General features: G+C 47.2%; 1 protein-coding gene across 3 annotated transcripts in view; it reads left to right on the forward strand.

The window, feature by feature from the left end:
- The first annotated feature begins 767 nt into the window (after positions 1-767).
- LUZP1 (leucine zipper protein 1) overlaps positions 768-13,883 on the forward strand; it is a 67,473-nt gene continuing 54,357 nt past the window's right edge. For all 3 annotated transcript variants that reach the window (XM_073317298.1, XM_073317299.1, XM_073317300.1), the window contains exon 1: positions 768-909. The gene's annotated coding sequence lies outside the window, so the exon portion shown is untranslated. The remainder of the gene's footprint in view (positions 910-13,883) is intronic.

Genomic DNA, 13,883 nt, shown 5'->3' on the forward strand with positions numbered 1-13,883 from the left:
ATTTTCCTGGTAAGTCTCTACTGTGGAGGAATTTGCTGACCACAAGAGAATACCATCTTGGAAAACACGTTTGTTCCCCCACTGAGGGCTCGCACTGAGTAGGGAATGCGGCAGGGCACGCAATGTGCACCCTTAAAGATAATTAAATAGGCAACTTCTCAGAGGGAAAATCCCAGTGAGTGCACCGCAGCTAGGGGCCTGTGCCTAGGGGCCGGGACTGCGGAGAGACATTATTTTAACCAGCCAGGCACTCCTCGAACCGGGCGCAAGTTCAGCCGGGTTCCCCAGGCCAGGGAAAGGCTCCTGCCCAGACCAGGCTCTGCCTCCCTGCACAACTCCCCGGGGCTGTCCGGGGGCCCGGCCGGGCGGCAGGGGCTGTCCGCAGGCAGCGGCGGCTGGTTACCGGCCCCAGCAGCCCGCTGCTCTCGCTGGCCAAGGGCCGGGTGCTCAGCTCGGGTCGGACCTATTCCTGGCGGTGTCCCCGCGTGACCTGCCCTGTGATTCAAGACCCATCTTTAAAGCCCGGAGACTCGCGGGCAATTCCGGCGGGTTGGCCGCCGCCAGGGGCTGCCCCGGCTGGCTCGGGCGGCGCCCCGCTCCCCGCCCCGGCAAAGCCCCGCGAGCCGCAGACCGGGGGCCCGGGAGCCGCGCGGCAGCACCAGCCGCGGCGCCCCGCTCCGGGCCCGCCCGCCCCCGCCGCTGCGGCCCGCCCGGGAAGCCAGCGCCCCCCGCCCCGCGGCTCCCCTGACGTCAGGCCGCCAGCCCGGGCTGGTCCCCGCCTCTCATTGTCAGGAGCCCGAGCCCGAGCCCGGAGCCAGCGGGCTGCTGCCGCCGCGGAGCCCCGGGAGCCCCAGGCGGCGAGAGGCGGGACCCGGCTGCCTGGCAGGAGGCTCCGTCCCCGGGACTCGGGCAAGTTCCCGGCGGGACGCGGGCTCGGGGCCGGCAGGGGTGTGCGGGGAGCCGCGGGGAGCGGGCCGGGTCCCGGGGGAGCCCGGCCCGGGGCGGGGCGGGGGAGGCGCTGGCTTTGTTCGCGGGGCCGGCGGCAGCCCTGGCGGGGCAGGGGGAGCCGGGGCGCGGGGCCCCCGGCCGTTGCTTTGTTCGGGAGACTCCTCCGGAGTCGGGGCTGGAACTTCTGGCCGCAGCTCCCCGCCGAGCCCCGCGCTCCGAGCCCGCCCGCCAGCCGCCGAGCCCCGCGCTCCGAGCCCGCCCGCCCGCCGCCGACATGCGGCCGGGCCGGGGGCCGCGGCGTTTCCGTGCGGGGCCGGGGACAGCTCCCGCCCCGCAGCCCAGCAGGGAGCGTGAGCCCAGCGGGTGCCCGCGCCAGGCGCAGCAGCTGGCGGGCGAGCTCTCCTAGCGCCGTTTCCTTGGCCGGGGAGACGGGGCGGCGGTAATGTTGACTCAGAAATCCCAGCGCCCTTTCGTTTGGTGTTTGCAATAGACGCCGGAGCACGCACAGGGGCCAAACAAAGTCCCTGCGGTTTGCGCAAAAGTCCTCGCGCTGGGGGGTTCCATGGAGGTCGAGTTAACTCGCGGCGTGAATGGAAAATGGTCTCCCGCTGTTGGGTCTGCTACTGAGGAGGGTGGTTTAAGCGGAAAGTTCACAATTTTTAATGGAAAAATCTCCAGTGTGCTGGTTAAATGCGGGAACAAGCAGAGAATTCTTCTGCGTCAGACATAATTATGTTGATCAGAACCCTCTCCAGGGCAGATCGGTTTTTGCTCGGTTTACTCCGAGGAATTTTCCAAGTTTCTAAAACGAAACCATTTTCCTGACCATGCAGACGTAGACGCAAGTAGTGCACAGAGGCTTCCTGATCAAGCTTGGGGTTGTTTCACCCACCATGATCTTTGACTGATCCAGGCTGTTGTTTGCAGAAGGAGTCCGCCAATGGCTTCTGCTTTCCTTAAATATTCAGAGCATTTTCTCACTCGGTTAGCACCAGTTTGTTAGCCGAGGGGCAGCTCTGTTACTTCAGAGCAAATGTGTTTAGTACAGTATAGGCATCAGAAACATATGTGCACCTTGTCCTAGGAGATCTCAGCATAGCCTTGTTTTAGAAGTATTCTGGAACTGGCCCCTGTCTGGTTTTCAAGACTTTCAGCAATTTCTGTAGAATTCATTAAACCTTTTTGTAACCAACAATGTTTAATATAATATGAAATTCATTAACAGGCATTCTGTCCTTGTAATGCTCAATTACAATGCCTTGTAATGTGTCGGATTATGTTGTCTCTGTGGTTTTTGTTGTTGTTCTATTCTAGTTTTATTAGGTGCCCTGAGACCCCAGGCATGGGCGCCCTGTAAATAAATTTTCCCGTTGTTTTATTATTATCCCCACTTAATATTACCTTTTCCAATAGCTCTGTATTCATCTGAATTCCCCCGCACACTCGTCGTTCACTTGGTAATACCTGAATAATACCACCTTTAATAAGACCAGTTTCAGGTTTATATTTTATTTTTATTTCAGCTTTTCTGATTTTCCAGAGTTGAGGCTTACTTTGAGGGCTTTGCCTTACTTTCCCCCATCCTAAAATCTCGTGGGAAGACTGTGATTTTAATATTGGAACACTGATCAAATTTCTTCCTTCTTTTTCTGTTCCCATTTATAATTCTTCCTGAGATGCTGCATTTATCGTTTCCAAGTGGTGATTGCTGGTATTTGTGTTTTAATGTTTGTGGAGCCCTCGCAGAGGGGATATTTCTCCACAATGGTAAGACACTTTAATTGCAAACTTGCATTTTTCTTATGCCAAATCTCAAACATCTAAACCAGTTAAGCCAGTTTAAGGACACCCAGATCAACCAATAAATACATTAGAACTAGGCTTGGAAGGATTAGATTTTAATCTGTAAATGTCAGGAGTAGTTAATTTCTCCTGGCTTACCAAACCACTGAAAAAATTAATAATTGAAATGTACATAGATAATGAGTTTTTAAACATCACTTCGCTGTGTGTGGATGTACATGAACATCTAGCGAACAGTTGAAGATGCTTAAAATGACACATTTAGTTCTGAACTATTCTGTAGCACTGGAGTTGCATCAGGCCACCAGAGCCCAGGGAAGATGTACGTTTCTGAGCCATACCTATATGTTTGTTTTGAAGTTATGCACTTTGCTTTGATCATCTGGGATGAGGAAAGGGTTACAGCATTTATCAGTACTTGTACAATATGCAAATGAACACACTTTGGTTAAAAATGGTCCTCAGCCACTGAAAGCATATGAATTTACATAATCTGTGTATGGATAATCGAAGTGTCTCCGTTGTGAGATAGGTAGGGCCCTGCCAAATTCACAGCCATGAAAAATGCGTCATGAACTGTGAAATCTGCCACCCTTACTTCTGCGCTGCTGCCTTCCGAGCTGGGCAGCTGGGGCGTGGTGGCTGCTGACGGAGGGCCCAGCTCAGCAGGCAGCAGTGCAGAGGTAAGGGTGGCAATCCCGTACCGGGCCATCCTTCCTTCTGTGCTGGTGCCGGCAGTGGCTCTGCCTTCAGAGCTGGACTCCCAGGCTGCAGCCACCGCTCTCCGGCTCCACAGTCCTGAAGGCAGCTGCCGCCAGCAGCAGGAGTGTAGAATTAAGGGTGACAGTGCTGCAACCTCCCCTACAACAACCTTGCGACTCCCCCCGACTCTTTTAGGGTCAGAACCCCTAAAATAGCACTGTGAAATTTCAGATTTAAATAGCTAAAATCATGAGATTTACAATTTTTTAAAATCCTATGACCGTGAAATTGACCAAAATGGACCATGAATTTGGTAGGGCCCTAGAGACAGGCCATTGCTGTCAGAATTCTCTGTAAGTGTGCCCACAATAAAGATGACTGTATTAATGTCTGACCTCTTCCCCACGCTGTCATCCTTACTTAGATATTAATAACTGTTCTTAGAGAGAATGAGGGGTAGGCGGGCTAAGCCTTCCAGAAGAGATAAGAAAGAGTCAGAAGAAGAAAGATTTAGAAAACTAGGGTTGATGTATTTTGGGGAGCATCTGGTAGAAGTTCTGAATGCAAGGATTCCTAGCAATAAATCATACACAGAGGTGGCAGGTGGAAACCACAAAGCACGGGGTTCCTTGTTCACTCCGTAATAGCTATTTCCTGGGCTGAGAAGCCCTTCCACCTTTATAGCTCATTTAGGCCAGGGCATGTTTATTGCTTCATTAACACCCTCAAGTTATCATTAACAGTTTTATTTTTGAATACTTCTACGACGGATGCATTTTAAATAAATAATAAGTAGCAATGGAGGGTTCACTTTTGAAAATTTCCTGATAGTGCAAATTTGTTAATTAAAATTGGGGAAAATGTTTGAAAAGAAATACCAGTGTTTATAGAAATTATTAGTCTTATGCACACAAGCTGTTCCAGTAAAGTCTCTTCCCTCCAGTTTGAAGCCACATTGTTGATTCTGGCATCCAGGAAGCTGACTATAAAAATGTTGACAGGATACTCTGTGCTAACTTCTCCAACTTTGTCTATACTGGGAAAATGTGTTACGTTGGAAAACATGTTATTGAATACGTTTTAACTAACATGATGTTAAACACAACTTAGTTCCTAGTGTAGACAGGAGCAAGTCTTGTTTAGAAAGTATTAATCCCTAGGGTTAAGCACAACCAGATGACCACCATTTAAAACATGTCCTTATCCGCTCTACGTGCTAAATCATATTTGTTAAATACTTTAAAGAGCTTTGTGTAGCTCAGGCTTGTCTCTCTCACCAACAGAAGTTGGTCCAGTAAAAGATGTTACCTCACCCATCTTGTCTTTCTAACATCCTGAGACCAGTACAGCTACAACAACATTGCGAATGTATTTAACACTGTGTTAGGGAACACGTTTTAGTTAACACAACTTCTAACATGATATATTTTTCCAGTGTAAGCAAGCCTTCTGACACTGTAAATTCATTCCTTTTCACTCAGGCCAGCAATTAGGACATATAATACATTTGGTATTTATTACATAATCTCTTCAAAAAATGATGTTAGCTTAACTGAACTTTTTCACTAAATGGGAAAATATTCAGAAACTTGAATCTCTGGTTAAGCAAAAAGAAAAGGAGGACTTGTGGCACCTTGGAGACTAACCAGTTTATTTGAGCATAAGCTTTCATGAGCTACACCTCACTTCATCGGATGCATACTGTGTAGCTCACGAAAGCTTATGCTCAAATAAATTGGTTAGTCTCTAAGGTGCCACAAGTCCTCCTTTTCTTTTTGCGAATACAGACTAACACGGCTGCTACTCTGAAATCTGGTTAAGCAAATAATCTTGGCTAGAAAATGTATGTTTAAAACCATTTCTTCTATTAATTATGAGTAGTGGTAATGGTTATAATGCAGGGTTTATGAGGTGTAACCGCTTCTAACTCTTAGTACAGTCCAATAACTGCAAAAATTGCTTTAAAATTCTAAAATCGTACGTATACTTGCTGCCTGTACTTGTCCTGTCACTCACTCACTCACTCTGTTCCAGGCAGGGCCATCTTCCGGGGGGGCCAGGCTTTTCCCCCATCTTCACTGTGCCGCATTTTATTTCCTTTATTGACAATAGTCTTAATTCAATCTCTTTTCTCCATAGTTTGGTAAATGTACTAAGTGTTGCCGTGAATTATTCATATTGCTGGATTGCCGTGTTTAGATTTGGGAGCAGCAGCCATTTCATTTACCCTCCCTGTGAGATTTGGCTTTGTCTCTGGTAGAGTTTGACTGCTACTGCTTCTTACCTTTACAAAAGTGAGTTTACAGGAACAATGGGAGCGTGCCTAGAAGGGGACTGGGAATCGGAGTTCCGGTTTCTAGAGCTCTAGCAGCCACTGATTCAGTTGGGTGAAAACCATAATTCAACCTCTGCTGGCTAAAGTTAGGCGGCTAAATAAGTGGCCTGATTCCTAAAAGTGCTGAGCACCGGCAGCTCCTACAAAGGTCAAGGGCATTTGTGGTACTCGGCACCTTTGAAAATCAGGCCGCTTATTTAAGCGACTAAATATGAACTTAAGTGCCTAACTTTAGCCACCCAAATTTCACAATTTTGGCCTCAACCTCTCTGTGTCTTTGGCCTTTTTTACACTGAGATTTCAGCTACTGTAGACCAGATAAACTGCTATAAACCACAATTTGTCCGGCTTTTCCTTACCCCTGCTTGGAGGTCGTCCTCATCAGTAGGGCCCTACCAAATTCATGGTCCATTTTGGTCAATTTCACTGTCAGAGGATTTTAAACATCCTAAATTTCATCATTTCAGCTATTTAAATCTGAAGTTTCAGTGTGTTGTTTTAGGGGTCCTGACCCAAAAAAGAGTTATGGGGGAGTGGTTACAAGGTTATTGTAGGGGAGGTTGCAGTACTGCTACCCTTACTGCTGCTGGCGGGGCGTTGCCTTCAGAGCCAGGCAGCTGGAGAGCGGCGGCGGCTGGCCAGGAGCCCAGCTCTGAAGGAAGAGCCGCTGCCAGCAGCAGCGCAGAAGTCAGGATGGCCGGGTACGGGATCGCCACCCCTATTGTGCACTGCTGCTGGCAGGGCGCTGCCTTCAGAGCCGGGCAGCTGGAGAGCGGCGGCGGCTGGCCGGGAGCCCAGCTCTGCAGGCAGAGCCGCCGCCAGCAGCAGCGCAAAAGTCAGGATGGCCGGGTACGGGATTGCCACCCCTATGCTGCACTGCTGCTGGCGGGGCGCTGCCTTCAGAGCTGGGCATCCAGCCAACAGCTGTCGCCCTCCGGTCACCCAGCTCTGAAGGCAGCGCAGAAGTAAGGGTGGCAATACCTTGACACCGCCCCCATAACCTTGTGACATTCCCCCCCCCCCACAACTCCCTTTTGGGTCAGGACCCCCAATTTGAGAAACGCTGGTCTCACCTGTGAAACCGGTATAGTATAGGGTAAAAGCACACAAAAGACCATATTCACCGGGGGGACACCAGATTTCACAGTTTGTGACACATTTTTTCATGGCCGTGAATTTGGTAGGGCTGTAATCATCGGCGATTCCCTCAATTCAATGATGATCTCTACCACAGATTTACATATGGGTCCTGAGATGACTTAGGAGTCCAGTCCTGGAACCAGACCTCCACCCACAGTAGGTGGAGACATTTCCTGGTGGGTCAGCTGCCTGCTGGGAGAAAGTTCTATTCCCTTCCCCCCCACTTTTCAGCTTTGAGGGCAAGGCGCTTCTTCTTGAAGCGGGCCACTGCCTGATGGAGGATGTGGCATTATTGAGTTCAGTTGGTGGCTTGCTCCTCCCAGTTTGTGGTGTCCACCGCAGTTTTCTTGAGACATGCTTTGTGTCTCTTTGTAGCATTTCCTCTGACCACCACAAGATCTCTGACCATGGGTGAGCTGAGAGTAGAGGACTTGTTTTGGTGAGAGTCTGGCATCCGCACACAATGTCCAGCCCAGCAGAGTTGGTGCATGAGGATCATTGCTTCAATGATGGTGACATTGCTTAAGTGAGGATGCTGGCATTAGTGCGGTGATCTTGCCACTTGATGCGAAGGATCTTCTGGATGCATCGTTGGTGATACCTCTCCAGACTCTAGAGGTACTGTCAATAGGTCACCCAGGTTTCATTTCCATAAATGATGGAAGTAGAGTAAGATGCACTGATGCAAATGGCAGCTTTGCTCATCTGCACTAGAGGTTTGCACTGATGCAGACACACCGCAATGTAGACAAGGACTCCATTTCCTATCTGTAAAATGGAGCTAACTTGCCTGTCTCAGACGTTGTGAAGCTGCTTTAACTAATGTTTGCAAAGTACTTAGATTCTCAGATGGAAGGAGCTGCTAGAAAGCAGCAAAGTATTATTATAATAATGGGATGAAAATAGTATCATTTGATTAGAACATTTATCTTTGGTAGTTGGGTATAATACTAAAATCAGCACATCAACCAATCTGTAGACAAGAGTGACACGTTTCAGTTGTACTCACTGCAGGATGAGCATATGAGGACCGCTAGTTCCATGCACTGGAGCATTGGGATAACTCTCCAGGTTGTACTCAGTCTCTGAAGTTCATTATGTTATTGTACAAAGAACCATCCTAGGACAGAACTTGGATCAGATATTTATTGGGTTAAGAAGGCCAGGGAAAGGCTGCCAAAGTATTGACCTGTCAAATGTAACAAAATATCCATCAATAGGTGTGTGTTCATATAAGATATGCTAGACAGGTTCACAGCTGGTGTAAAGTGGCATATTTCTCTTGATTTCAATGGAGCAGAGGTGATTTACATCTGAGAATATGGCCCTAAGTTTGTAAACTTGGCTTCATTGCCCAGTTGCTGTATTTCAATTTACTACTTCTGTTGTTACAGCTTTAGACAGTCTCTGCTATTTGGGCAAGTTTTCTGTTGTTCTGAAAAGCATATCCTTTGTGTTCGCTGACTTTTCTATACTAAAGCTGTTTACTATAATGCATTGCTGTTTGCATATTGTTAAATAAAGGGAAAAAAACCATAAAACTAAATTGAAAAGGGAGAGAGAGAGAATAAATGCACGTGGGTCAGTTTGTGCCAAATCAATCTGGGAGCAGCACTGGGGTTTGGATTCATTTACTAGCTTTGACCACTTATACGCTCCACTTGTCCACCTCAAAAAGCTGTACCAATATTAACCAGTAAATTCTCACAATTGCCCTGAGGCACCTAAGTATCATTAGCCACATTTTGTAGATGGGAAGACTGCGGCAGGTAAAATGACTTATCCAAGGCCACAGAAAGAGTCTGTGTGAGAGCCAGGGTTAGAATTCAAGAGTTCCCAGTTCCCGGTCACTAGCTCATGCCTCCAGATTTGTGAAGGGTTGGCACAAAAACTGATCACTTAAATCCCTGTGGAAGAGAACAGAATTTTTATGATTCAGCTGAACTTTGGAAAATTGGCATCTGCCAACATAGACCATGGCAGCATTACTATCTGCCCATACATGTTTGCTTACTTGTCTGTGCCACCATGGTGCTTTCCTTGTGACTTTGAACAGCACAGTATCATTCTTGCCAGCATAGATTGGTGCATGTGCCCAGCACAGTTTTGCTTTTGCACAACTGCCAACCCTGTGGGGCAGAAGCACTCAGCCTTGCCCAGCTCTCTGCATGTAGATCTCAGTCCCCTGTGGGCGAGGGAAGAGGGAGCAATGCTGCAGGGCTTACATCTCCCACTCTTTCATGCCTCTCGGGACCAAGGGTAATGTGTGGTGTTTTTGCCCCTTCCAGCCATGATGGGGACAGTTTGGGCTTTAGTCTGTTTAATCAATCATCCGTATACCAACACATGCATCCAAACAGCTGTAACTGTGAACTTACTCCGACAATTGTTTTCAGAGCAATAGATTTTTTTTAAAGCCAGAAGGAACCAGTGTGGCCTTCTAGGGCTAGGCTGATCCCTTGCCTAACACAAGCAGGAGAACCTCACTCAGTATCAAACTTACCTGTCAACAAGCCTTCATTGAGGACTATCCACACACTATGTTTTAAGTTTTAAATTTCAACCCCTTTTTGTGTTATGTGAACAAGAGTGAAACTTTTTTTTTTTTAATTGGAAAAGTTATTAATTGTTTTGGGTTTTGTCATGATCACTTAGTTCAGAAATGGCTGGACAGATTTTTTTCATACTTCCTAAAAACTGCTTTAGGGCTGGGCCCAAAACTTTCAGTGAATAAGGAATATTTCTGAGCAAGGAATGAGCACCTATAAGGGACGGTTTGAATGACAGGGCCTTCTCAACTTTACTGTAGTATTCAGTACTGAGACTCCTGCCACCTAGGCAGTTTGGTCAGTTGGTTCTGTGTTTTCTTGTGTAACTTCTTCTTTTACAATGGGTTCTAAAGAATTTATTAAGTATTAGGTTCTCAGTTAGTAGAGGGGATGGTATGATATTTCCTATCATGGCATCTGGCCCAGCTGTGACTGCTAGTAGCGAATATTTCCAATGGCTGGTGATGGGACACTAGATGGGGAGGGCTCTGAGTTACTACAGTGAATTCTTTCCCAGGTGTCTGGCTGCTGGGTCTTGCCCACATGCTCAGGGTATAACTCACTGCCTTATTTGAGGTTGGGAAGGAATTTTTCTCCAGGTTACATTGGTAGAGACACTGTGCGGGGTGGGGGTTGCCTTCCTCTGCAGCATGGGTCTCTTACTGGTTTGAACTAAAGTCAATGGTGGATTGGATTCTCTGTAATTTAAAGTCTTTAAATCATAATTTGAGTACTTCAGTAACTCACACAGAGGTTCTGGGTCTATCACACCAGTGGGTGGGTGAGGTTCAGTGGCCTGTACTGTGCAGGAGGTCAGACTATATGATCATAATGGTCCCTTCTGACCTTTTAAAGTCTGAGAGTCTAGTTAAAAATGCATCTCCCTACCTAACTAGGTGAGAGAAGTCCAAATGCAGGTAGGATACACCGCTGAGCAGAGAGATCAAGAAAATTTCTTTTTTTTTTTAATTAAATGTTTCACTTTAAAAATAATTTTATGTTACATAATCTGGACAATTCAAATTGACTAAAATTTGCTTAACGATATCTATCAAGGGCTCATCAGAGTGTAACTCTCTGTTTTAGCATTTTTTTCAGCTCTGTCATATTATGCTGCATTCAGCAGAACATCTTAAAATTGTGAATAACAGATTTTGCTGCAGTGCTGCATGTTCATGACAGGCTGCAACTGGACCTGTCCTGCTTTGTTTTCACATTAACTCTTAATGGTGTAAATTGTTTTCATGCATACAGTCTGAATCCTAAAACTGAGAAGTAGTAAGTGGCTTCCTTGTCTGGATGTGTTGAAAAACATGCCATACAGTTTCTAAAGCCAAGAAGATACCGCAGAGACTGAAAGCCTGAGTTGATCATCTGATTCCATTGCAGCACTTTCAGCTGGCTCGTGATGTGAGGTCCCTGTGCCTCATGTGGGTGTGTAATGGGTTACCTTAAAGGGAAAATATGATGAAACTGCTTCAAGAACTTGTTGGTACATGTGATACATTAGTGAAACATACCAGAGGAGAGAGAAGATTCCTGAACTAGTATTTGGAGCAGAACTGAGAAATCATTCATTCCCTGTGTCATGTGAATCATTTGCAAATGTCTGTTTCAAAGTGGAGGAAAAACTGTCCTCCACTTTAAAACTAAATAACGTTAATGTAGCATTAATGTCAAGCATTTAAACACGCAGCAGAAATGGAATCCTAATGCGAAGGTCCCCACAGCAAAGTTAACTTAGCTACATGGCATCTTTGTGTGTAGTATTTTGGAATACAGTTCATGCTGTGAAATGCAGAGAATGTCTTAGTCTGGGTGTGATATAGGAGATATAATGTTTCTGTTGGAAGTTTGTCTTTAAAATGTCTCAGGTTTTATGCATTTTTAGAGTTGCAGCCTTAATACTCCCTTTGTGTAGCTTGTGCACTGGGCAGGGAGTACCAACATAAGGTTCCGCTTGGAGTGAAGCATCTTCAGTGTCTGGGGAAATACCCTTAACACAGGTTTCAGAGTAGCAGCCGTGTTAGTCTGTATTCGCAAAAAAGAAAAGGAGTACTTGTGGCATCTTAGAGACTAACAAATTTATTTGAGCATAAGCTTTTGTGAGCTACAGCTCACTTCATCGGATGCAACCCTTAACACAGGTATTCTGCAGGAGAGAAATCCTCAAGTCAGATCTGCGCTGCTGGAGACAAACCACAAAGGTGGCCAAAGGGGATGAAAGCTGTGAGGGTCTGTCAGAGGGGTAAGATTTGCTGTCCCATGGAGAGGATGAGGGATGTGGTCTTCTTAACCCTTGGATGCCAAGTCTCATGACATGGACAGCAAATTTATTTCCTAGAAACCGTGTATCTAACAGATGCAGGGCTATCCAGCAGACCCTGGAACACTAGCTCCAGAGATCTCTGTCCTCCCCAGCTGCCTGGCACCACAGCCAGAGTTTCCCCTGCCCACCAGTGCCCTTGGGAATCCTACAGAAGGGGAGTGCCACAGACTGGAAGGGGCTCTGTCCTGGCTGGTGAAGAGTTAATACATAACACATTTATTCTGGTAGTGTCTAAGGACAAACCAAGAATGGGGACACATTGTGCTAGATTCTGTACAAACACCCTCTGCCCTGTCCTTTCCCATATGGTGTTTCTGTTACTTGTTACTCTGCTGCCTGGTCTCTGACACACCCATTGTTCCTCCTCCAGTCTTTGTCCTGATTCCTGGGCCGAGAGTCACCTGGTTGCATCCCCCTCCTGGTTCTCAAGTTACAATGGGCATTGTCCTTCGTTCACATGCAGGCAGCCTGAGCAGCCTCACCTGCCCCCGCAGGTCTCAGCCAAAGTCACACACCCTTATTCCCGCCACCTTGGCATTGGTGCAGCACACAGGGAAATGGAGGCATGCACAGTATTCATGCAAAACACTAAAACTCCTATAGGTTCAACAGTAAGGCTCACATACGACATAACAAGGGAAAATCCCCACTTTGTCACAAGGCACCAGCTGGGTCTTCCCCAGTCCTGCCCCTTGCCCCATAGTGATTTACCTCTCTGCCGGCTGCCCCCGCACTCGAAACATACTGCTGGGGTGGGTTACACGACCACTCTTGTGGCTTCCATTTGCTTCCCTGTCAGAAATTCATTCTTCTGGGGGGAGGTAAAGAAATCTTCTGGGAACATTAATTCTGTGCATGCACAGTGGCGCAGAATTCACCCAGGAGTACGCTGTAGGTCACACACAGGAAGGTGAGCTCTGTGTTCACAGAGATCTCGAGTACAACTTGAGATCTCTGCCAGAAGAAATAAGAATCACTTGCCGTTCCATATTCCGAGCTAAATGAAGAGCCTACCTCTTGGCTTCCCCACAGCAGCCCCTTCATTCTCAGGGATTCATTAAAAGCCACCAAAACCCCTTCACCTGCTTCTCTATGGCCGGGAAGGACAAGAAAGAGTTGGGCATTCACAGTAACGTTTTCAAAAGCACATATGTGACTTAGATGCCTACATCACGTTTTCCAAAGAGATTCTCTCAATGGGACAAGGTGCCTAAATGCTTTTAGTGGCTCCTAAGGCCAAATTCTCAAAGATATGTAGGTGCCTAACTCCCATTGAAATCAAAGCCCCTTTTGAATATAGGACGTAGGCACCTCAGTGCTTTTGAAAATGTTACCCTCAGACCCTAGGGTGATGAAGCCCACACAAGTATCTAGGTATGTAGATTGATACTGTGTCTCTGATGTGAATGTTAAAAGACACCCAGGGAGTTAGTGGACATGAAACTAGACATGAGCATGATGCAGAATATCTGCAAAATGTGTATACAGCTTTGGCCTGCAGGGAGCAGGGGGTAAATTACTTCTCCATGCCACTCAGGTGAATCTGCAGCTGCCGTGTTGCACTCACTTCTGAGCCCTTCATTACCAGAAATGTGTAGACTAATTAGAGGGAGTTCAAGGAAGAGCAATACAGATGATTAAGGACTGGCCGAGGAGGAAAGGCTACCGTATAAATTAAATACACCCAGACTGACAAAATGACACCTGAGCGAGAGCGGAGCCCAGGTGTGGCAATGTTGATGTGGTCAGTTCTGTTTTACTTGGGAGATCCCTGCCCTACCTGCTCCTCCTTCATCCACGAAAATGCATAGCTCCAAATTCACAGACAGTGTTTTGGGGCTTCCTAGAGTTGGCAGTGGGGGAGACTTGTTCTGGTTGACTTCATTCTCTTACCACCGAGAAAAGTTGGGCCAAAGGCCTGGGTTTCCCACTCTTTCCCCTCTTTGGGCAGAAGCAGAGGGGTGGGGGAGATGGTCTGGTCCAGCCAGAGCACAGCAAAGTCAATGTTTCTTTCCTGTGACATACTCTTCAGACAGTCCAAGAGAGAAAGGCCAAGTGAAATGAAGACATGATGTCC

This window comes from Lepidochelys kempii, chromosome 19, assembly GCF_965140265.1.
Source record: "Lepidochelys kempii isolate rLepKem1 chromosome 19, rLepKem1.hap2, whole genome shotgun sequence".
Lineage (NCBI taxonomy): Eukaryota > Metazoa > Chordata > Testudines > Cheloniidae > Lepidochelys > Lepidochelys kempii.